At 34.1% G+C, this 24,742-nt stretch overlaps 2 long non-coding RNA genes across 2 annotated transcripts in view; one reads left to right on the forward strand and one right to left on the reverse strand.

Moving 5' to 3' along the window:
- The window catches only part of LOC144579001 (uncharacterized), a 50,811-nt gene that overhangs the window by 19,402 nt on the left and 6,667 nt on the right, over nt 1–24,742 (forward strand). The window lies entirely within an intron of this gene.
- LOC103788960 (uncharacterized) lies at nt 582–22,060 on the reverse strand. Its single transcript, XR_615048.1, has 3 exons — nt 22,010–22,060; nt 1,537–1,593; nt 582–1,300 (listed from the first exon to the last, which is right to left on the reverse strand). It is a non-coding gene; the product is annotated as an uncharacterized LOC103788960 (long non-coding RNA).

Here is a 24,742-nt window from a genome sequence, read left to right on the forward strand (position 1 = left end):
AAGAAAAGCTCAGTAAATCATCTTTTACTTTGGAATCAATGTTTATCCTTAGAAGGACCTCCACCATCATCTCATACAATTTATACGATATGCATTAATTATGTTCTCATAGATTCATTATCCCAATCATGCCTTCAAATCTTTTCAGAAGTGTCACTCTATACCTAGAATGCTGTTATTTATTAATATGCTCACTAAGAAAACTCTAGACTAGTGCTTTTCAAACTTGAATTGAAAACAAATCACCTGGGTCTTTTAAAATGCAGATTCTGATCAGTAAGTTTTGGCTTAAACTTCACATGATGAATTTCTAATAAACTTTCACGTGATGCTGATGCTGCTAATCTATAGGCTGCACAATGATAAGTAATAATACAGATTAATCTCTATGATATCTTTAGCTGCAAAGAATAGTGGAGGGTGTCATTAAAAAAAGGTAAAAATATACATACACACCTTAATGTTGGTGCCTACTTGGCTGCGTCATTGCCAATGGTGGTGGAATGTCAACCACCCATTTGGCAACTGGGTGGTTAATATTCACCCAGTCACCAAATAACAATGACAACAACAACAACAAGAATAATAGGAACACATTAATGCTAATTGGATGTCATTAGAACCAGTATTGGGTGCTTTTATCAATACTTTGTGTTATATCAGGAAGTCATAAAATAAATACATAAAAACTTGTACATTTTATCTCACTTAAAAAATATAAATGTTAATTTTTTCACCTATCTTTGATCTCGGGCCAAGGTACTTTATTTTAATATGAGTCAGCTGATTAGATTTCCTTGTCATCTTTCTTACTTAAAAGGGACCCATAATTTATCACCTCAGATTTCCAGTTTTCATTTATTTCAAGTGGAGCAATAACTTAAGTACACTTGCAAAGAACTATGATTAGAAGATTTACAGTAACTTTCAATTTTTTACAATTAGCATCTCTATACCTAATTCAAGTGTAATTATTTTAGGGAAGTCAACTTTTTTGGGAGGATCCAAAGGACCCAACATAATTACCATAAAACAAAAGAATTATCCTTCTTTTTGTTTTACTTATTATTATTGCTATGTATATAATGATTTATTAAATTATAGCTTCAGGGACAAATATGGCAAAATGTTTAACTCATTACTAAACATTGGTAGCAGAACTATGTGTGTAAACTACACAAGTGACTAGCTCTAAGTGTAATTGTGCCATTAGTATCCAGTTTGTTTCACAGAAGGCAGAGAGAATAATAACCCATCAAGAAAGTGATGGATGGTAAAGAAAACTTCTCATCCTGCATATCTGCAACATTTAAAAAATTAAAGAGAATAAATTCATAATCTTCAGAAATGTTTCTCAAAATCTCTTCTGATACTTCTCAGTTGTGTTGTACATTTGGCTCATTTTTCCTTTCATATTGAGTCATATTTTCTTTTCCATCTCCTTTTTACCACTCTCAGGTTTTATTTCGAGGTGTGTGTGTCTGTTTCTGTGTGTGTGTGTGTGTGTGTATCAATTTAGCCACTTCTCATTCTTACCTTTTTCTATATTTTCTCAAGTCTCACCTCTAATTCTTCTTCAGAATCATAAACTATCTGGCAGATAATGGAGGATAAAAGGGCAGTCTAAAATTATTTTCTTGGTAATGAAACTTCAGTGTATCTTACAGATAGTTGCCAAACTTATTATTGCCTTATCCATCAATGAGCTAGGGTAGTAGTCTTTAATGCTCTTGGATCCCAATAGATTAAATTAAAGCAACACTGCTGTTTGCTAGGAGAGAATGCCTTATATGATAAGGATCATTCAAATAATATAAAATTGCAGATTCATGAAATAAAACACAAATAAATTACATATGAATTCATTACCTGGAAACAAAAACCAGTCTAGAAGTTTTTGTTATTAACGTAACTACCTTAGTGCCACCAACTAATGATGAGATCATGAAATATGAGCAAAATATAACTACATTTTCACTCTTTTCTCTTAAAAAATGTGATTTTTCATTATTCACGATTCTCATCAGAGAAAGTAAACAACAGCTAAAGTAATTTAAAAAATGAAAACACGCTACAGTCAAAATTTCAATAGAACTATGCTAGAAAAAAATTACCAAAGAAAGACTTTAAATATTTAGAAGAAAAATACAAATATAATTAGCTTAATTACTACTTATGCAAAAAATTTGGTTATAGCCTTTATGCTTTTATGTCTACCTAAGAATTTTATAATTTACTGAGAAAAGGATTGGAATAAAATTCTGAAAATTTCAATTCTCATATTGGTTCAAATGTTTATTGATCTTATAGCATCAAGTAAATAATCTTTTTGAAATTTATCTCACTCAGCTATTTTCTGTAAATCTAATGTGCCTTTTGAAATTTTTATATTCAGAATAAAATCTGTTGTAAAATATTTAAAAGCTAAAATAGACAAAGTAGACAATCAACAATTTTTTAAGAAATGATTTATATATTATTATACATAAGCAGAATTTTCAGTTCAAATTAGAATATGGAAAACAAATTATTTTAATCATCTATTTTCCTGATAAATGGCAAAATATTTTTATGACATTAGATGTTTTATTCAATATCTCTTTGTTAATGATTAGAAGAAGTGAAGAGCAAGCCTCTCCAGGTCCAGAAATTAGAAATTTACAGTATTTATCAGCACACAGTTGTCTTTCTAAGGCTTTTGATGTACAACCATATACACAGAGAGACACACACACCTTCAAACCCAGACAAAGCTACCAATTGATGTGCCTATGAATGGATGATATTCTACTTTATTCACTATTGGTTTGGTCTCTTTAAATAAGTCATCCAATGTTTACAGGGCACTGTATTAGCAAAACTGATTCAATGTGATATTCAGGTTAATTATTTTATTCTTCTGGGGTTTTTGACCTGGTTTCTATTTCAGAAGTCATAAACAGTGCAAATTTGGATTAGTGAAACTGTTCTTGCCTGTAAATGATTTTCCGGTAGAAATAGCTCAATTAACAGTAAATCAAAAGCAAAACTACTCTCAGAGAATTATCATTTTCTAATATAGACACAACATTAAAGAAAAGAAAAGAAAAGAAACCCACCAAAACTTCTTAACAGATTTAATATTATTTTATTGTGGAATTTTTTACCAAGTTTTCAATTTAAATTGTGCTTATTGAGATTTAGATATTTAGTTGAAACCTAAATGTAGAAGAATTTGTGATCATGGTTATAGCTACCTTACCTTAAGAACAAAAATAAATATTGCCTAACAGTTGAATAAAATGAATCCAAAAAATCCTTAAAAAATGTAAGCAACTCGCCTGGCTCACGCCTGTAATCCCAGCATTTTGGGAGGCCAAAGTGGGTGGATCACCTGAGGTCAGGAGTTCAACATCAGCCTGGCTAACATAGTGAAATTGCATCTCTACTAAAAACTCAAAAATTAGCTGGGCCTGGTGGTGGGCACCTGTAATCCCAAATACTCAGAAGGCTGAGGCAGGAGAATAGATTGAACCTGGGAGTTGGAGGTTCCAGTGAGCTGCAATCATGCTATTGCACTCCAGGCCTGGGTGACAAGAGTGAAACCTGGTCTTAAACGAAAACAAAAACAAAAAAGTAAGCAACTAACGCTAACAAACTGCTTAGGTAGCCCACACTGCCTATGGCCATGCTACAAAGCTGTAGGCAGATAGCAAAACTGACATCTGATTTCTCATGTTCTTTTCAAAGACTGGCTTATCTTGGAGTATCCCTCAGGAGACTGTACTTTAGACTGAAATCACCCAGTGTCAGTAATTTTAGAAGTACTTTCTCCCAACCCCTAAAACAAAGATATTCCTATTAGCCACAACCTGTGAATATGATTTACATGGCAAAATATAATTAGGTTTAGAGAACTTGAGGTGAGAAAATTAACCTGATAGCTAGTTAGACCAAATCTAATCACATGATTCCTTAAAAGCAGAGAACTGATCCCAGCTGTGTGCAGAGAGATGGCAGTGTAAGAAGGATTGGACTTGGAGCACATCCAGTTGCTGCCTCTAATATGTATGGGACTGTGTGCAAGAAACTGAATTGTGCCAATAACCCAAATGAGGGAGAAAATGGATCCCCAACTCTTACCCCTAGTCTTCAGAAAGGAATGCAACCACGTCAAAACTTTGACTAGCTCTAGTGAGATCTGTACTGAAATTCCGACCTACAGAAAATAATACATTTGAGTTAGTTATTTTAATCCCCTAGGTTTGTGGTCATCTATTAGGACAGCAAAAGAAAACTGATACAATCCCAAATCACATGTCTGGTTCAGTTGGCATGTCTCTTTAGTCTACTTCATTTGGCAGCTTTTTCAGTCTTCCCTTGACTTTCATGACCATAATGCTTTTGAAGATGGCAGACAGATTAGGAAGTCCTTCACTGTGGGTTTCAGTGTCCATACCATTAGAGTTAGGCTATAAGCATTTGGCAGAATACCACAGAAAGAGTACTATGAGCCTTCTCATTGTATTTTGTCAGAGAATGATTTTGATTCTGTCTATTACTGATGGTATTCACTCTGACCACTTAAGTAAGTTATCTGCCAGGATTTTCCAACTGTGAAGTTACTATTTTTCCTTTGGTAACTTTTAAAAGTTTTGGAGGGAGCACTTTGAACTATGTAGTTATCACATTTGTCATCTGAGTGTTTATTACTTCATTTATTAAAGTATGGCCTCTTGTTTTCCTCTTTAATTCAAGGGTTACAATCATTGTTATTATTTAGATGTCTCTATGTCTCTCTAGTGAATATAGTCTCATCACTGTTTTTGGATTCTCCCTTGGGATACCTGGCTATGAGGATATTCTGTTCACACTGTTGGGTTCCATGACTCCACACGAGATTACCCCAAATTGTGTCTTCCTATGGACATCACTTTCACTGCTTCTTGGGCTCTGATGTTTCTCAGCAGCTACCCCTTATCCCAGCCCCACATAAATAGCCTCCTCACTCTGTTGGGCTGTGACTCTTAATTTTCGCAATTTTTAAACCTAAGTTATACCTTCAATTGTTCTTTAAGGAACCCAATAACTTAATGTTGAAAATATATTAGTTACTAACTGGTACATGGTTTCAGGTTACCATGGGATGAGTTGCAAAATACTATGAATAAAAACTAGATTCATTTGTCAGTGATTAAGGGGAGTTGTTCTTAGTTTTGCTTATACATTCTACAGAGTTGGAGTAAAAAATTTCAAATGCTTTAATGTGATACAAACATTAAATTCTAGAAAATTTCATAATTGCATTTGGTAAACTTTAGCAAGAAAGTATAGTATGAATGTTTATTCACCTCTTAATTTACTTAAAATGCTAATATACAACACAAGAGTCATCAAAATCAGCAAGTTAAAATAAAAAGTATTTTATTGATTAGTCAGAAACCCTACATTCAAATATATGCCCTCTCATTTACCATGAGCAAATTAATTACTCTTTTTTCTCATTTGTAAATAGTAGAATAATCTTTGTCCTGTTCACAGTGGAAAGCACATGAGCTTACAAGTCAGGTAAGTTTGGGTTTGGGAATCTGTTTTCACATCAATAGCTATGTGGACTTTTGACAAATTATTTAATTTACCTCGTCTTCTATTTCATCATCAGTAACATGATGATAGTAAATGCTAACTTAGCAATCAATCTGAAGCAGGAATGAAATGGGGCAATGTGTGTATATACATAAACCAGTAGCTGTTAGGTGCATATGGTGTGTGACAGTAGTATCAACAACTAGACAAAGAAAAGAGAGAGATCAAAAATATTTTGTCAATTTCAAGGTGTTACAAACATGTGATTTATTTTATTAAAAACATTTTTTCCCTAACACTTTGAATATCCCCTTTTAGGCATTATGGCAAGTGTAATAATTTATTTTCTAGCATTTCTAAGGCTATATTCCCTACCAAAATTTAATGGAAGAAAAGAACCATGTTTGTGCTCAATGTCCTAATATTTGCCTATAATATTTTATTGTGGTTATTTGTGTTCATCTGTGTCTTCTTTCACTTGAGAGTAAACTCTCCACAGGCAGTGCCTTTTATGAGGTTGAACTTATGAGTAAGTGTCAAATGGATGTAAAATAAAGAAGTGGAAAAACAGTATGTGTGAATTTCACATATCTGCAATATTGGTTCACATTCAGAACCATCTTTCCAGTTCAGATATACTGAACATAGAACATTTAATAAAACCATAGAATATCTGTGTTTTAAAAATATGTATGTTTGAATATGAAAAAATGCATGGTATCTTATGAGAACTTCTAACTAATTTTGGATATGTAAGATATTAGTTTTTCATTAAATAAATCTGAATTCACTTCCATTACCAGAAATAAAAACAAATAACTAAAATTATTGTTGCTTTGTACATTATTTTAAGTTAAAAATTTTTTAGGGATAATATCTCAATTGTACCACCATGTTGACCAGGCTGGAATCGAACTCATGGGCTCACACAATCCTCCAATCTCAGCCTCCCAAGTAGCTGAGACTACAGGCGTGTACCACTGTGCCTGGCTTACACTTTAAGACCCAAAGTAATTGTTTGGAGACAGAATGAGGAATTGTGTCCAATTCAAAACTATAAGAAAGGAGTAGCTTAAAAAACAAGTTGGTTATTTCCACTAATCATTAAATTTCTCAATTATTATTAAAACTTTAAATCAATAATTTTATTACTACTATTATTGTTAAAAATGTTTATATTTTCTCTTGCTCTTAAATATTTCCCTATAAAGTTGTAAAAACACTCATATTTTACTTTATTTATTTTATTGGGAAAAAGTAGCACATGTCAAATTTTTGACCTGGGCATTTAGCATTGCCCAGAAGACTAAATAACTTGTTATCCAATATGGTTGAAAGAGTGAGTGTTGGGTATCTGAGTGAATGCTGTAAATTCGAGGAATGAAGCCAGAATGAGAACTTAGTATCACTAGAGTGTGAGAGAGACAAACCATTATGTCATACATCATACCCAAAATACAACATTAGAATGATCTTCCAGACATTTCTAGGAATCATTAGCCAGCACAGCACTTTTATGTGGACTAACCTAAATACTAGTAATTGCTGACTAACATCTTGAAGTTAATACTGAGTACCTGGAACCTAGTTTTTAAACCCAGTCTATATTTTAATATAAATTTTATTTATATTTTAATGTTATGACAAGGTATGGGTATTATTTTTTCTTTTATCAGAAAAATATTTTGACATTATATTAGAAACTGCTTCTTTCTCATCCATGCTATTATACAAAATTGTTTTTAAAAATTCATTTACACTACTTTCTTCGCTGATATTCCAAACTAACGGTAAACTTTGTCAAACGCATTTTAATATAACACAGTCATTTACAAAGTAAATCTTGTTTTTCAGAGAGATGCATTTATATCTAGAATTAATTCACTCGACGTGTGATAAACAGAATTCAGTTTTGCATTTTTATGCAAGGGCCACTGACACTTAAGGACTTCTGTCAAATGCTCAAGGAAGTCCATTTTAGTAATGAGACAAATCCCGACTACTATACATAGACATTTCATTTGTAGTTCACAAGGACTTTTGAGTCTACCTAAAAATATTAACAGTTAACACAATTAGGAATTTAATTAAAAGACTGAAGAGAAGCAATAAAAGCAAGAGGGAAGATGGCAAAAGATCCCTTGTGCTTAAGAGTAAAGAATTGCATGTAGCATTTTAGGGACAGTAGTTTGAAGAGTCAGGATGGTCCAGGACAAATCCAAGGCCATCACACCCCTCTACTCTGCATCTTTTTACTAAGACTGGAAAGTGAAGTTTCTTACAATCCATGCTTTCTGCTGCTGGTGGTTTTCAGTGATTACCTAAAAATTATCAAGCTTCCCAAAAGCCTAGTACAAGAAATGTTACTTAGTTTTATTGTGATTTGGATTATTATTGCACAGAATATATTATTGAAAGCATACAAATACTTGTAAGCTGTTGTTAGGCAATTGACATTTAAAAAGAGTATCTTTAAATTAACTTTTCAAGACTGCAAGGGTTAATAGTGGGGAGAGAAAATGGGGTTTAGATTTTCAGTTATCTTATTTTCACCTGCAGTTTTAAGTTTCCCCTGAAAAATCTAAATTCTTTAAAACACAAACCTACTAATATTGCCTTCCTGGTTAATATTCTTCTATGACCTTAATTAAACAAGATAAAACCCAAATTCCTCAGCATATAGTGGCATGATTCTGCCCACTTTCTTATTTCTGTTTAGCTGCTTCTCACAAACCCTTTGGAAGTCGATCTCAGCAAGCTGCTGACTGATTTCTGTGTGCATTTTATGTGATGTTCTCTCTGCCTCGATGAACCCATTTTTTACTTAGTGAGAGCATACCACAGGAAAAAACCTCAACTCATAGCCCTGCACCTTTGTGAATGCTTACTAACTCAGGCAGAATATAGGGCTTTCTTCTTTGTGGCTCCCATGTCTTTAATGACATTGCTGTAATTATGCTTATGTGTTCACCTCTTCCATTAGTCTGTAGATGCTTCAAAAAGAGAGATCATGCTCTATACCTCCATGATCCTCTTGTGCCTAGACAGCATAGGTGTTTTGTAAAGCATTGTTGAAAAATGAATGAGTGAAATATATGGAAGAGAAATATTACTAAGATATCAAAGAGGTTCAGAGCATAGACGACACATTTCTAAGAATAACAATTCATTTACTTGACAGTTTTCTTAGGGACAACTAATCTAACTTTCCTTGCAAAACTACGTTCCTTATCCCAGGTAAAAGAGTAGAATAAATATAATGCCATCACATTCAGTGCACCCTAGTGGTTACAGAGAATTGACAGCATTTAAACATAGGGTTTCACGCTCATAATAGTTTTTCACACCTCATCTCTACAGCTCAGCCCACTCCTTAACAATTGAAAAACATTCTGTTGATTTTGTTTACTTGAATATTTATAAGATCTGCCATTTGTAATTTCTTGAGGTTTTTTTTTCTTGCTTATATAAAATGACATCTATAATGCTTTTAATCAACTTCTGTATCCAGTACTCAAATGCTGTTGACATTAAGGTAAACAATATAATTTAGATGAACGCTATGGAAATCTTTAAGTTCATGTATGCACAATATGTTATCTTCTGCAAATTTTTATGGAAATATTCTGTTTTTTTTTTTTTTACTTTAACACAGTAGACAGGTACTTGAACAAAAATGACCTTTTTATATCCTAAGTTCCTCAAATCCACTACTGTGATTCAGTTTTGCATATTGCACCTGCTGAGTTCCTAATGCAAACTATCACAGTGTGTGGTCCCTGTTACTATAAACATGAATTCTCTCATTGTGATTTCATATCTTCAGCACTGATTATAATGATTCTCTGTCAGCTCAAAGCTGTCAACATTGTTCTCAAAGGACTACAATCTTAGCTAAAAAAAAATACTGGGAGCTAGTCACACGGAATTAAAGGTGGACTAGTGTTCTCAAAAATAGCAAAGGAAGACAAATGTTTCTCTACTTTCTCACCGACAAGAAAATAATAAACTGTATAGTTTCGGTTTTGTCATATCACTTCATTAATGAAACTCAATAATTTTTAATGAAACCCTCGGCATCATTTTTATTTTTTCTTATTTTACTATAGCAATGTTCTAAATATAAGCCACTGATAGTTATTTCTCTGCTTAATTCTCCTTAACACATTTCCCTTTTCATAAAAAGTGATAAACTACGCAAACACTCAACTGCCTGATTACACAAATACCTCTGCTAATTTGCCAAGGTTAGCAGAAATGGTGCGTACAGTATATTGTTGGCTATGCATGGATGAAGGGTGCAGAAACAGCACAAGGATATATATTTCACACTCCATAAACAAAATGGTGAAACACACTAGAAAGGTGCAATACTTATCTAATCTAAATTCAGGCAACATCAGTAGCTTTGATCTCTATTAGGTTAAATCACTGCCTCTTCAAGGAATGACCAAATCATTAACCCAACAAACCAGTTGATGAAAATACTCACATATATGAATACTGAGTAAGCAACATTTCTGATACAGTGAGAAATAACTCCACATAGTTGAACATAACAATAATGGCTAGAATAGCTTTAACATTTTATCCTTTTTTTATTTATGTGTCTATTCATACAAAAAAAATATATTAAACATCTCTGAACTGAGTAAATTCCTAGGCATTAAAATAACAAAGATAAATAGCAATTTTTGATGCAATGAATCTCATAGTTTAGTGAGAAGAGCTAGCTCTATAGACAAATTAGTAAGACAGAACATTGTTAGAACTCGTATTAGTAAGATAATCTTGGTCAAAACAACCCCCAAATAGCAGTGTTCTTTAAAATCTATTGTTGTCCTCATCATTGGGCTATTATTCTCCTCTATATTATCTTCATTATGGAGTTCAAGATAAAAGAAATATTCTCTGAGAAGTATTTCTGACTCTTAATTTTATTTTTATCTGGAAGGGACACATGCCAATTTCACTTACATTTCACTGATCAAATCAAATAACATGGCCAAGACTGACGTTAATCCAGCAGGAAAGTATAACTTTCCCTCCACAAGGGGCAAGAAAAAATTGGAAATAACTATTCTGCTCTCATAGTGCCATGAAACAGAGGTGGACTAAGCACTTTTGGAAAACACTGGGCAAACAGTGTTAATTCTGGAAGAATCTGAGGTGAAAAGGACATCATGGAAGAGGTGACAATTAAAGGCAATAGATATACCCTGTCAATATTACCTTCTTACATTATTACTGAGTAGGGGAATAATTCTCTACAGAAATTTAGTGGTCTAGAAGTATAAGAGAGAATGGTATGTTTGGATAGGAGAGAAAAGTTCAGGACCCAAAATACAATATTTTGCAGAGTAAGAGAAGTAGTGACTTCAGTGAAAAAATAAAGGGTCTTCAAGACTAGATTATGGAGACTGGAATATATTTTGTTAGCTCTGAAGAGTGAAAGGAAACATTTAAACAAAAAGGGACATGGACTTTAACCAAGTCCCTGAGACCTCATAGGGAAAAGGGAAATACTGAGCAGCTAGATTATTCTCAAGAAGATGGGGCCTAAAATAGAGATAAACAGTAGGAATGGGAAATCGTGACTTGCTGCTTCCTGGGAAGTTTTAATTTCAGAAGGATATTAGTTGATAAGTGGGACCTTAGCTAGTCTATCTTCAATAATGAAATAAAATGCAAGGATATAAAGACATTTATTGAGTGACTAAAACTGACTTTAAACATTATGCTAGTAAACATTATTATTTAATGTTTTAATAAATTACTTTAAATGATATGGTAAAAATATATGAAATGTGCCATTTTAACCATTTTTAAGTGTATAGTTCAGTGGCATTAAGTATAGTCACATAGTTGTGCTACCAACACCCCCATCCATCCACAGAATATTTTTTGTCTTTCAGAAATGAAACTATGTACCCTTTACACAGCTTCTCATTCCATCTTTCCCCAGTCCCTGGCAATCATTATTCTACTTTCTGCCTCTATGAATTTAACTAAACTAAATACCTCATATGAGTGTTTTAATTGTATTAAAAGAAGGAAAAACTATAAGCAATTTTATGAGATGTATCTTTTTTGAAATTATATCATTGATTATTATAAACCAATTTACAAAATTATTATGAAATTTGCTGTCTGGGAAGACCAATGAGTGCAAAACTCACTAATTTACTGAAAGGAGTCATGTAACTAAACATAAAGTTATGCACAGCAGTATGTCTCTCAAAAACATCCTATAGTTGAATCTTGATTTTTAAATCCAATTTGATGATCACTGCCTTTTTAGTTAATTTATATTGTGGAATTTGCATCTATCATTTTCACATTTGCTTTTAATTTGTCTTGTGTCTTTGTTGTTCTCCTGTGATTACTTTATCGCCTTATATTGAGTTAAATAAATATTTTTATTTCTCTGTTAATTTTTTTTTTGAGATGAAGTCTTGCTCGTCATCCAGGCTGGTGTGCAGTGGCATCACCTTGGCTCACTGCAACCTCCACCTCCCAGGTTCAAATAATTCTCCTGCCTTAGCCTCCAGAGTAGCTGGGACTACAGGCATGAGACACCACAACCTGCTATTTTTGTATTTTTAGTAGAGATGGGTTTCACCATGTTGGCCAAGATTGTCTCAATCTCTTGATCTTGTGATCCACCCTCCTTGGACTCCCAAAGTGCTGGGATTACAGGCATGAGCCACTGTACCCAGACTATTTTTTAAACTGTATGGTTTTGCCCTATTTTCTTAGTGGTTGCTCTACAGATTGCAATAGAATTTTAATTTAATTCTGGTAAAATGCCTAAACTTGGCCCCAAGTGGCTCAATTTATTTCCTCCTTCTTTGTGCTGTGATTGAAATCCCAAGTATTAACAGTTTAGAATAAATATAGTTAGAAGCCACTAAAGTGTTTTGAGCAAGGGAGAGCTAAGTTCAGATCTGCACACTCATGTTCATAGGGGATCATATTCATGAAAAGCTCCTGACACACACACATGCGTGCACACACACACACTTCCTGTTACCTAATGGGTGAAGTTCATGCTGCTGAAAGAGCAAGAATTTCTGAATGAAAATATATGGTTCCATTCCAGCTCTTATATTGTTAAGTCATACAACATTGTAGAGTAAGCCCTTCTTGTAACAAGGAGCTGTGTTCCATAGATTTTTATGGCTCAGTATGTGATAACATCTATCAGCTTATGCTGCATCTTAGGCTAAAATACAATCATCACAGAGGTTAGTGCCCACAACCCCAGGTACCCAAGCAGCAAGTGCTAACTGCTCTGCTCTGTCAGCCACATCTTGGCTCTTGCCCCTGAACCCTCTTCTTTTGCCAGCTTTGGATACTGAATTAATTTGTTACCCTGAATATAGTGGTTTTTAGCCTTACTAGTAAATCATCTTTAAGACAAATTATCTTTTCCAGTAGAAACATCATTTCTTATATGTAAATGTTAGTAATTACATTTCAAGGAAATAACAATTTGTTTGACGGCAATCCATTATCAACGAGTCATTACCAAAAAATGTTAATTTCATTCTAAGTGGTAGACATATAATTCCAAAATAACATTTTGGGCTGTTTTCTTTTTTTTTAATTCTGAGACGAAATTTTACTCTTTGGCCCAGTCTGGAGTGAAGTGGCTCGATCTCACTGCAACATCCACCTCCCAGGTTCAAGCAATTCTCCTACCTCAGCCTCCCAAGCAGCTGGGATTACAGGTGTCTGCCATCACACCCGACTATTTTTTGCATTTTTAGTACAGACGGGGTTTTGCCATGTTGCCCAGACTGGTCTGGAACTCCTGACCTCAGTTGATCCACCTGCCTTGGCCTCCCAAAGTGGTAGGATTACAGGTGTGAGCCACCATGCCTGGCCTTTTTATAAAAAAAAAAAAAAAAAGAAAGAAAATTTTCAACAAAATTAGATTGTATATGACAAGTTCTTCATTGTTCTTTTCATAAACTAACTTGCAGGAACTGAGTCAAGAATCTCCTCATATGAAGAAAAATTGCATGTCAGACCTAAGGACAACCAGGACATTGAGGTAGAGGATGAGTAACAGTCAGATAGATCAAGTGATGAGCTGTTCTTAGATGCACCACAACAGATCTAAAATCCAGATAAAAAGCAGTATTGATATAAAGGATTTATGGGAAATAACAAACAGAAGTCACGAGGAAAACAAACTCAGGATCCAGATTGTTTTCCTTAAATGTGTTATTTCTGTGGACTATCTGAGTCCTAAATATGTACAGACAGAGTCTCCTTTAGGGAGTATTTGGGATTCTGAACTGTTGCATAATTTAGTGCATTTAATGTGACTTATAAAATGGAGTAGAGTTAGACATTTATTGTGCCATACCCACATCATATTTAGAAATTGCAGAATCCTATTTTTAATAGGACAACATCAGAGATTGTGTCTACTAAAGTCAGAAAGCCCCTCCCTCTACAATTCTTTTCCTTAGAGAATTATGAATCATATGACCCATTGGGATGTCTGGAAAGGCTATGTTACTATATTTTAGTTCTTATTGTGTAAACTAAATAGATTTTAGAGAATAAGATTAAAAAGAAAGAAAGGAGTTGCAGAGTGTTCACTCTAACTCCATGAAATTAGGTGGTGTGTGGAATTGAAATAAAAGAAAGAGGAGTGTATGAACTGAAATGCAGATTACTCTAGTTCCTTCGATAGCAAGAATGCACAAAATGATGCCAAGATTGGCCTTTTTTCTTTTACCCATGTCCTGCGAGTGAGAAATGCACTAAAGATCTTTGAATCCTGATTATTAAGACATAAGAACAAAGCAGGAGAAGACATAAGACCACTTGATCATGTTAGAGGAGACGGACTACCCAGTATTTCTGTGAATTCTTCCTAAATCAGAGGGCTTCACATCTTCTTTCCTGTGCATGGTATAAATGTCTAGATGTGCCAGAATGAGGCTCATCATTTTACCAGCACAATATTTAAACACATAGGGTAGAGTTCTTGATGTGAAAAATAAATTAATATTATATCACATAATTTATGGGAAATGTGCTTTTGTTGACTGCATGTAGAACTTGGAAATATGATTTATATGAATTTGCCATTTCAGCATGATGAATTGATTGTCACATTGAGGATTATGGAATTAGCTGGAAGAACAGATGATTAACCACCACAGCATTTTGGCTAGTGAAGTTTTACCTTCTGATTTTTGAACATTAATAAATCATACTTCAGCATATGGGATTGTTTTGGCAATAGAGTCACTTATCAATTTAATCATTTCAAACCAGAGTAATGTGTAAGTTGCAAACGCTGCAGACATGAAAACCCGTTCCTAAGAACAATTGAGTATTATTCTTATAGTCACATTAATTACAGCTGAAACAAACCTTGAAGAGCTAAGAAAACTTAGCACAACTTATCTACTATTTACTAGAAAAAAAAAGAAATCGATATGGCCATTAATTGCACAAATAGCAATAAATACTTTGGCTGCTCTCCAGGAAGTGTACCAACTGAGAGAATTTTTCGTACTGCTGGTTTCATTACACAGATCATAGTCACAGTAAAGCGGGCAGTGGACTGCTGTTCAATAAACTAAATTTAATGTTACTCAATTATGATCATCGTGCACAGATATAATACTAATAGGAATGTCAACCGCTATTACATTTTCAGATTTATGTAAAATAATTCAAATGCTATTTGCTATCCCTCAGATACAAGGTTCATCCAGTTGTTTATGCAGTTGGTCGATATTGATCATGCACAGCAAGTAGCATAGTAGAGGCCCAATGGCAAGTATATATAATATCCCCTGTGCCAGCAGCTAGGGTGCTATGCCAAGTATCAGGGGCAACATGCCAAGTCATCAAGCAGACAGTGTACCTCTGCAAAGCTGCCTTGTTTTTTTTAACAATATTTCTTTGAATTGCTCACATGTGCCATGAATAATTCTTGCCAACATTACCCAGCATGAAACAGAAATGAAGGCAGGAAAATGTCTTTCTTAGAGAATTCTTTGCAAAGCTAAATGAATCCAGGGAAGATACCACTCTGGCATCATTATATGTTGTTATGGGTGGCTGGGGCTGTGTCATTTAGCAAAAAATGTTACAAAAAAACTGTTCAGTGGGATGAACAGCTCATACATATGATTTTGTATACCACCTGCAAAAAATATGCCAAACCATATAATCAACCACCTGGCCAAGTTAGTAGGGTAGCTAAACACCACTTTGCTGTTGTACCCACATTTTCAGGAAGTTTGAGAACATAAACAGACACAGGCACAATGAACATGTGTACAAGATGAGGTTTGTTAAAGCTTTTCTGTTCAATAAAGCATATAGTTCCTGCTGTTCGAAGTACTGTTGAACAGATTTGCTTTATTTCTAATGAAGGTGTTTGGGCATTTTCCTGGCACAAATGGAGTGAAATTATGTACTTAAAACAATGTTTTAAAACAACAACACAACAAACCACCACTTCGATTGCATCTATTGCACTGCAACAGATTGGAAAAAATGAAAATAGATATAAACTGAAAGTCAATAATGAATTAGTGTTGTTACTATGGATGAATCATTCATTTAGGAGAATCTTATTTAGTTTTAAACAACCTGTGTGTCTAGCAACTTCCACTGAATTCTTTGCTGCCTAAAACATGTGTTTATTATAATAGTCTCCATACCATTGCTCATGGGGAAAATACTTTACAGGTGGCCTCTTTACTTATTTGGGTATAAGTGAATATGAGAGTAATTTGATTGTAAACTAATCTTTATATCACCAGATTTCCAGTGTCAGCAATGTCAATCTCATTATCTCACCTTTTCACTAGCTCAGCACTGGCTTGCTTTCTGTGGCAATGCACCTTTTAAAATTCTAGCCCCCCATTGTTTGGCAGATTACTAGAGGAAGAACTAATAACTAGATGAGGGTATTCAATTTGAAACAAAGGGAGTTGCTGCTTACAGACCAAGGTCTCTGGCTCTCATTATCTCTGTGGCTCTGAGTTTAAGCTCATTAGATCGTCCCTTTTGTCTCTTTTTAATACAGAAAGACTGATTTGGGACTTGTTGACTCCATCCCAACTCCTTAAGAAAAACGTTAGGATTTTGAACACATAGAGGAGTTCTGCTGTGTAGTATTCGCTTTCTACTCAGAAACCTTTTTTACTTTGGTTATTTGGTTATTTCCTACCCTAATTTTTTTTTTTTTTTTTTTTCTGTCTTCATTTGAAAAGAAGTTTCCCTCATGGGAACTTTCAAAAGTGCATTTGCTTTGTGAGAACATGTAAAGATATTTTGCTGGTCATTTCTAATGTTTATTTTTACTTCTATTTTCTCTAGAAACAGAACTTTTAAAACCTATTAATAAATATGCTGTATGTATTAAATGCAAAAACTAGAATAGACACATGATCTTTTAATTAAAAATGATCTCTAGGCCGGGCGCGGTGGCTCACGAGGTCAAGAGATCACGACCATCCTGGTCAACATGGTGAAACCCCGTCTCTACTAAAAATACAAAAAATTTGTTGGGCATGGTGGCGCGTGCCTGTAATCCCAGCTACTCAGGAGGCTGAGGCAGGAGAATTGCCTGAATCCAGGAGGCGGAGGTTGCAGTGAGCAGAGATCCCACCATTGCCCTCCAGCCTGGGTAACAAGAGCGAAACTCCATCTCAAAAATAATAATAATAATAATAAAATAAAATAAAAACGAAATGATCTCTAGACCAGAACCTAAGAATAAAACAAAATTTCTTATAAGCATATAATTAAAATATATTACATGATGATCTTAGAATTAAATCAACTGACTTTTTTTTTAATGCTCACTATGAGATAAAGAATTTCTCCTCATTATATAACCTCCCACCTTTCCTCATGTCTAAATTTTTTTTGGTTTTGTTATGTATATTTTCATTTTACAATTTTTAACTTTTGCTCTACACTTTGAAATAGTAAGAACATTATCCTTTTAAAATTTTTGGTTGACATTGAATATATGATAATGTTGAATATCAGTCCCTCCAGATATTGCAGTTAGACTAACGTGAGGAAAGAAAATAATCCCTGTGTCCCTAAAACTTTGCCAAAGTACGTTTTTCTAAACATCCAGGACAATCACTTTTCAAAAACATATTTTCACTTTTCACTTATTTTTCTTCATCCTGAAACCATGCTGCCAGAAATTTTTCTACCTTATATCATTTTTCTCATATTTCTACTTCCTTTTTTCCTTTTCCTTTTCCAGGAGAATCTTTCGGAATATTTATTTATTTATTTTTGTTATCTTTTTTGAGACGCAGTCTTGTTCAGTAGCCAGGCTGGAGAGCAAAGGTGAGATCTCAGGTCACTGCAATGTCTACCTCCCAGGTTCAAGTGATTCTCCTGCCTCAGCCTCCCAAGTAACTGGGACTACAGGCACCCGCCACCACACCTGGCTAATTTTTGTATTTTTAGTAGAGATGGGATTTCACCATGTTGGGCAGGATGGTCTTAATCTCTTGCCCTCATGATCCACCCACCTCGCCCCAAAGTGTTTGCTGGATTATAGGCTTGAGCCACTGTGCCTGGCCAGAACATTTAGTTTTATATAACATAATGGTAATGAGCAATTTCATTACATTATGCTTGCAAATGTCTTTATTTTGGTTTACAATGCAATATATTAACTTAGAATTTTATGTTCAAAATCGTTTGCTTGCATAGTTTTCAAAACTTTCAAGACATCGCTACACAGGTTTGAAGAATCTTGTGTTATCAGAACTGTCTTAGGTCAGTTTGATTTTTAACCCTTGTGGGTAGGATATTTTTGCATATACAGTATTTCTTTTATCTTGTTTCAGTAATTTGTGAACAGTAAAACCTTTGAAGACTATGTTCAGGAATATTTTCCAGGGATTTTGTGTTTTCTGTCTTGTTTGTAGTGCCTCATTCTTGACTCTGAAACTCTCACAGGCAATTGTTAAACAACTGGGAGTAAACCTCATTAACCCTTTTCTCATGTCTGCCTTCTTTTTTCATTGGTTGTTTATACTAGGATATGTTTTCAGCTTATTGTTCACATCAATAGCTGGCCCTTGGAATTCATCTCTGCTGTTGTTCTAGGTATCTATTGATAATATTGTTGATTTCCAGAAACTCTTCGTTTCTCTTATTTCCTTTCCTTCATCCTTCATTCTTCCATCTCCTCCTCACTTCTTCCCTCCCTTTCTCCTGTCCTCTCTTCTACCGTTTCCTTCCTCTCCTCTTTCTACTCTTCCTTCTTTCTTTCCTTAGAAATATGTAGTAGACTATTTTGGTTTTCTTGAAATGATTATCTACTAAATTTTCCCGACTATGTCAACAGAAGTTTTTTCAATGTGGATGCAAATATTAATGTCAAATATTATTTTGGTACTTTATTCTGTTACTGGAAAATGTTTAATTATGTTTGGAAAATCTTGGGGATTTGAAACTACTTTCTCAATTTGTTTTATTATATGTAAATAAATCAAGTATTTCTAATAAAAATTTAGCATCTCAAATTAAGATAGGCTATACATGTAAAACCATGGTGGACTTGGAAGAACAGTAAAAGAAAAATATATCATTAATAGTTTGATATTGGTTTTATTTTGAAATGATAATATTTTAAATATATTGAAAAAAGAAACATATTACTATAATTATATTCACCTGCTTCTTTGTGCTTTTTATGTGGCTACTAGAAAATTAAAATTGCATGCATGTTTCTTCTTATATTTTTACCAGACAGCACTATATATACCACATGGCTGGTATATATACATTAGTATCAATAAATCCAATCAATCTGAAACCATGTTTTCTCTTTTTTGGTTAGGGTTCTCAGAAATTACTTTTATCCACAATTTTAATTTATTTGCCATATATGTATTAATATTATAATCTTGTGTTTTTTTATGGTGTGTAAATGTTCTGGTCCTTTGGAACTCAGCATACTGAAGCTGACCTTAGTCTTGGATGGCCCTGTTCGCACTGACAGGCAGTGGAGGTGGACGTGAGGTAATGCCCCTTTAGGGTCTAGAAGCAAGGCATGATTTTGTAGGTAAATGAGGCTTCCTGGAAGTGGGAGCTTGAGAGTCATTTAAAGCAAATAAATCATCTTAAATATCATCACTTTCAGTATCAGTCTCCAAGACTTTCCCAATGAATACTCTAATTAATATATAAGATACTAGAAGATTTTGTGAATTTAATGTATGCTACAATTTCTCAACCCACAGCATCTGTCTCTAAATTTTCTAGGGTGGTCATAGAAATGTTTTTCTTTCTACCATGGCTTTTTTTTTTTTTTTTTTTTTTTTAGGACTTAAAGCCTCTCATGTTATTGCCACTTTAAACTCGCCAGTGCATAAAACAACCATTCATCCATATGGTCTTATACTCCTCATTTCCACAGTGTGATGGTATGGCAGCATTCATTTGGCCTGCCAAAGAGGGACTGTGAATGATAATTTAAGCAAATCATTTGCAATCTGCATGTAGAGGTTCCTGGTACTCTATTTGAAAATAATTCAATCACTGCCATGGAGACCAACCAGGAATCAATTTCAGATTCCTGTCACCAGAGTGCTGCTGTAAGTTGCTTACTGTATTATGTGAGTTTCGGTGACAGAATCTACTCTAGGTAGTTTAATAAGAAAGAAATTTAAGAGAAGAAATTAAGTTTAAAAGTGTTGGGTGATATAGTATCATTCCCAGGAATGACTGCCAGAGCAATGCCTCAGAACTGCATACCCATGGGAGCGATAGACACAACCACTTCTGAAAATGTAAGAATCAAGGAGCTATCATCACAACTTCAATTTTCTAGATTACATTGTCACTGTTGTGATCTTAGTTACAAAATAAATATCTGCCAAATGTTTTGTGAACCATCTGCAGTATTTGTTCATACTAGTTTCCAAGAACAGGAAACTCAGAACCAGAGAGGTGAATTTGTGAGCAGATGCCATAGAAATTCAGGAAAAAAGATACTAATATAAAGAACATCATTATAGATAAAGAGAGACATTAAATAATTGCGAAATCATTTATACGGAAAGATATTCTAATTCTAAATTTTTGTGCATTTAGCAACATATGATTAAAATAGCACAAAAAAGATATAAACACATAGACAAATAGACAAATGTACCATCAGAATGAATGATTTAATAACTCTGTCACAGTAATTGATAAATCAAGCAGACAAAAAAATCTATAAGGGTATAGACAATTTGAATAACATAATTAACCAGCTTGATTTACATATATAAATACATATATTCTGAAAAGTATAAAGTATAATGTAAATAGCAATAAATATACATTTTTCTGAAAAGTGAAAAATAATATGAATAATTTTTGTTCAAGCACATATGGATATTAAGCTTTAAGCATGCTTGCCTTTTACTCCAGAGGGATACATTAAGTCTATCTTCCGAGGCTGTTTACTATGCAAAAATCCTTTAAAAGATAATCCTGGACAAAGGGTAGTCACTGCCTTGCTTGCATGACATAAAGATCCATGAAGAATTGTCTCCCAATAATGGAGTGACTGAAAGTTTTGAGATTACTCACTAAGTATCTTAAAGATATATCATCAAATGTGTCTTATGTTGCCCTTGCAATCTTAAAACACTTGCCACATGTAGTTTTACAATTTTGTTGTGGTAAGTACACAGGTGCACTAATTTCTCTTTCACCTTTGAGGGTTTAGTGGACAGTATCATTGGTTTAGCATTCTCCTTTTACCTTTGCTCTTGCTATTGTTTATAGTGGGAGTAGTATAATTCCCTGCCTCATTGACATTGGGCTTGGACATAAGCTTTCTTTGGCCAATGGAAGATGAGTTAGCTTTACATGTGCTCCTGTGACCTTGCCTGCTTTACACTCTAGGTGCCTTGCTCTGTGCTGTGAAAACTAAAAATAGCCTAGACAGTGGTTTCCTCTTCAGCTTAGACCTTGACCTTGTTTTAGTCCATTAAATATGGTCATAACAGACTACCTCAAACTGGATAATATATTTTAAAAGTTTACTTGGCTTATAATTCTGGTGGCTGGAAAGTTCAAGACCTCACAACTGCATCTGGTGAGGTTCTCTGGTTGTTCCAGTTCATGGCAAAAGGCAGAAAAGGATCTCTTTGCCTCTGCAAAGAGATCACATGGACAGAAGAGAAGGTGGGGAAGTGTCAAACACTTTTTAATAACCAGCTCCACCAGAAAAGAATAGTATGAAACTTCCCTCACCCCAGGGAGGGCATATTGATGAGTGATCTGCCCACATGACCCAAACAGCTCTCACCAAGCCCCGACCTCCTAACATGAACATATTGGGGATCAATATTCCACATGAGGTTCAGAGAGAACAAACATCCAAACCACAGCAGTCCTGAAATGAAGCATAAGTAGAACTGACCTGAGCCCATTCTGCAGGCTGAAACACAGGTGCTGTAGCCACTACACAGATCTATGTACAAAAATAAATGGTTGTGTTGTAAGACACTGAGATTTTGGAAACTACTAGGCAGAATTATTGAAACAGAAATAGACTAATTTGGAGGGGATGTTTTGTTATTTCCCAGACCACTGGACACCCAGAACATTTACTTAAGTTCAGATGTCTGGGTTTTCATGGGAATTAGCTCATATATTTTTCCAAATAAAGAACCTTTCAGAAACTTTTGTCTAAATATGGGTGTGGTTTTTACTGCTCAAATCTAATTACTTCATTGGGTATGTTGTGTGACAATTTTCTTCACCTCAACCCTCACACACATATTATGTGAAAATTGAAGCCTCTGTGTCTGAGGTGTGGCTCACTAAGCAGAGCAATTAAATTCCAACCTCAAGACCTCCTACTTAATTGGGGAATTCACTAACAGTATCCATTAAAGTGAGGCTTTCTTACTGCTAATCCAGTTCCTGTGTGATTGCTTCAAGCTCTATAGTGGAAATCTTCTAATCCTCCAATTTATAGAAGAAATTATTTGTTTCAAAGTAATTTCATATGGGTCTTTCTTTTTAAAAACTGTTAATCATAGCAACATTATAGAGTAATAATTATTACTCTTATTTTATATATAGATGATTAATGTAATTAATACTATTTTATTAATAAATATTTTCATTTTACATATAAAGAATAATGAAAAACTCTATTATACCAGTGTGAGTATGGGAAATATTCTTTGGCAAATGAGAGAATAATTTAAAAAACATGCTATCAGTAGATAAAACTCTAACTTGCAAATGAAGATTAAAGAAATGTCTGAATGAAACTGATTTGACTATTTGTGATTATACAAGGCTTCAATTTTATGAAATATTATAAAACATCTTTTGTAAATAGGCTGGAGTCTATATATCTACATATTTACATCTATATCTTTATGAAATGCTCTAGAATTTTCAAAAATATTTAACATATATCCATTATCTATGTCCTAAAGAGTTAAGATAAATTAAGCAAAAGAAACTTGTAAATAACTAATGTCAGTAAAGACCCACCTGCTATTATTTAATCATACCCATATTCTGCAGCAAAACAGCCATGTCAGGGTCATTACTGAGAAGAATGTCAAATTGGCCAATTTAATGTTACTTAGGGCTTACTTTATCTATATAACTGTCTCAGATAAGAATTGTAAGCTAATAATAATTACATTAGTGTCAGAAGTGTAAGGGACACTTATGGTTTATTTAGTAGAGAAAGATTGTTTTAATGTTTAAATTGAATTTTACTCTCTACTTTAAGATAGTTAAAATGGCATATGTAAAATATTCAGCCACCCATTAATGGTTGATAGTTGAAAAATACAATATGGCTTGAAATAGTTTGTCTGCTGCTACCTCAGTCTAAGTGGCTTGTCAAAAGGCAAGTGGTAACTTAACCTAGTTATTCACAGATAAGTAAAGTTACTATATTTTATGAAATACAATTTTAAAACATCTTATTACTATTACTATTATTTGAAATGGAGTTTCTTCACCCAGGCTGGAGTGCAGTGGTGAGATCTTGGCTTCCTGCAACCTCCACCTCCTGGGTTCAAGTAATTCTGCCTCAGCCTCCCAAGTAGTTGGGACTATAGGTGTGCACCACCAAGCCAGTCTAATTTTTATATTTTAGTAGTGATGGGGCTTCACCATGTTGGCCAAGCTGGTCTGGGATTCCTGACCTCAAGTAATCTGCCAGCCTCAGCCTCCCAAAGTGCTGGGATTATAGGCATGAGCCACTGAGCCCAGCCAATTTTTAAAAAATATCTTATTATTAAAAATTACCAACCATCTGTACTTCACTAGCACCCTGTAGATTTAAACATTTTATTCCTTTTGGTATAATGTTGCATTTTCCAAATTCATATATCTAATAGGAAAAATAATATTTTACAAAGGAAATTTGTAAATAATAACTTTGAAGTAATGTGGTCTACATATGATCGTGGTTCTCACTCACAGAAACAACACATACATTCCAGCTTTCACACACACACACACACACACACACACACACACACACGTTTCATATTTGATACCAAGCCATCAGAAGCAATTATGAAACAGCAAAAAAAGAATACAGAAAGCTAGTACAATCTGAAAAGCTATTTTGGGAATGGAGCCTATATATAATTTTTAGAAATTCTTAATTTTCAAAGACAGTTAAGATTCCTCAAAATATATGTATCACTAATACAAACTAAGTAACAAGCACCCAAAATATTTGCCACCACCACATTGTGATGGCAAAGTAAAGTTGTTTTTGTTTTAAAAAAATAAGGTTGTTTTTGTTTTAAAACTTACCTATCTTCAAAATGTTCAAAGTGATTTTGTTACCACATCTTCATTTATAATAAAAATGTTGAATGTGGAGAATACAACAAAATTTAGGTTGATAATATGCAAACACAAACAATTAGAGGAACATACGATTGATTCACCATTAGCACAAATCTATTCTAAATAGCATGGTAGAGGGTAGTGGTATCTGAGCACTTTTGAAGGATGTTGCTCTTTTCTATTTGAAACAAAAAAACTAGGAGTTGATGGCAAAGAGAGACTTTCCTTCCAGTGCTACACCAACCAATATGGTAGTGGTTAGAAAGATGAAATACAAAGATGTCTGAAGGGGTCCATTATAGTTTTTTCCCCTCAT

This window comes from Callithrix jacchus, chromosome 1, assembly GCF_049354715.1.
Source record: "Callithrix jacchus isolate 240 chromosome 1, calJac240_pri, whole genome shotgun sequence".
Lineage (NCBI taxonomy): Eukaryota > Metazoa > Chordata > Mammalia > Primates > Cebidae > Callithrix > Callithrix jacchus.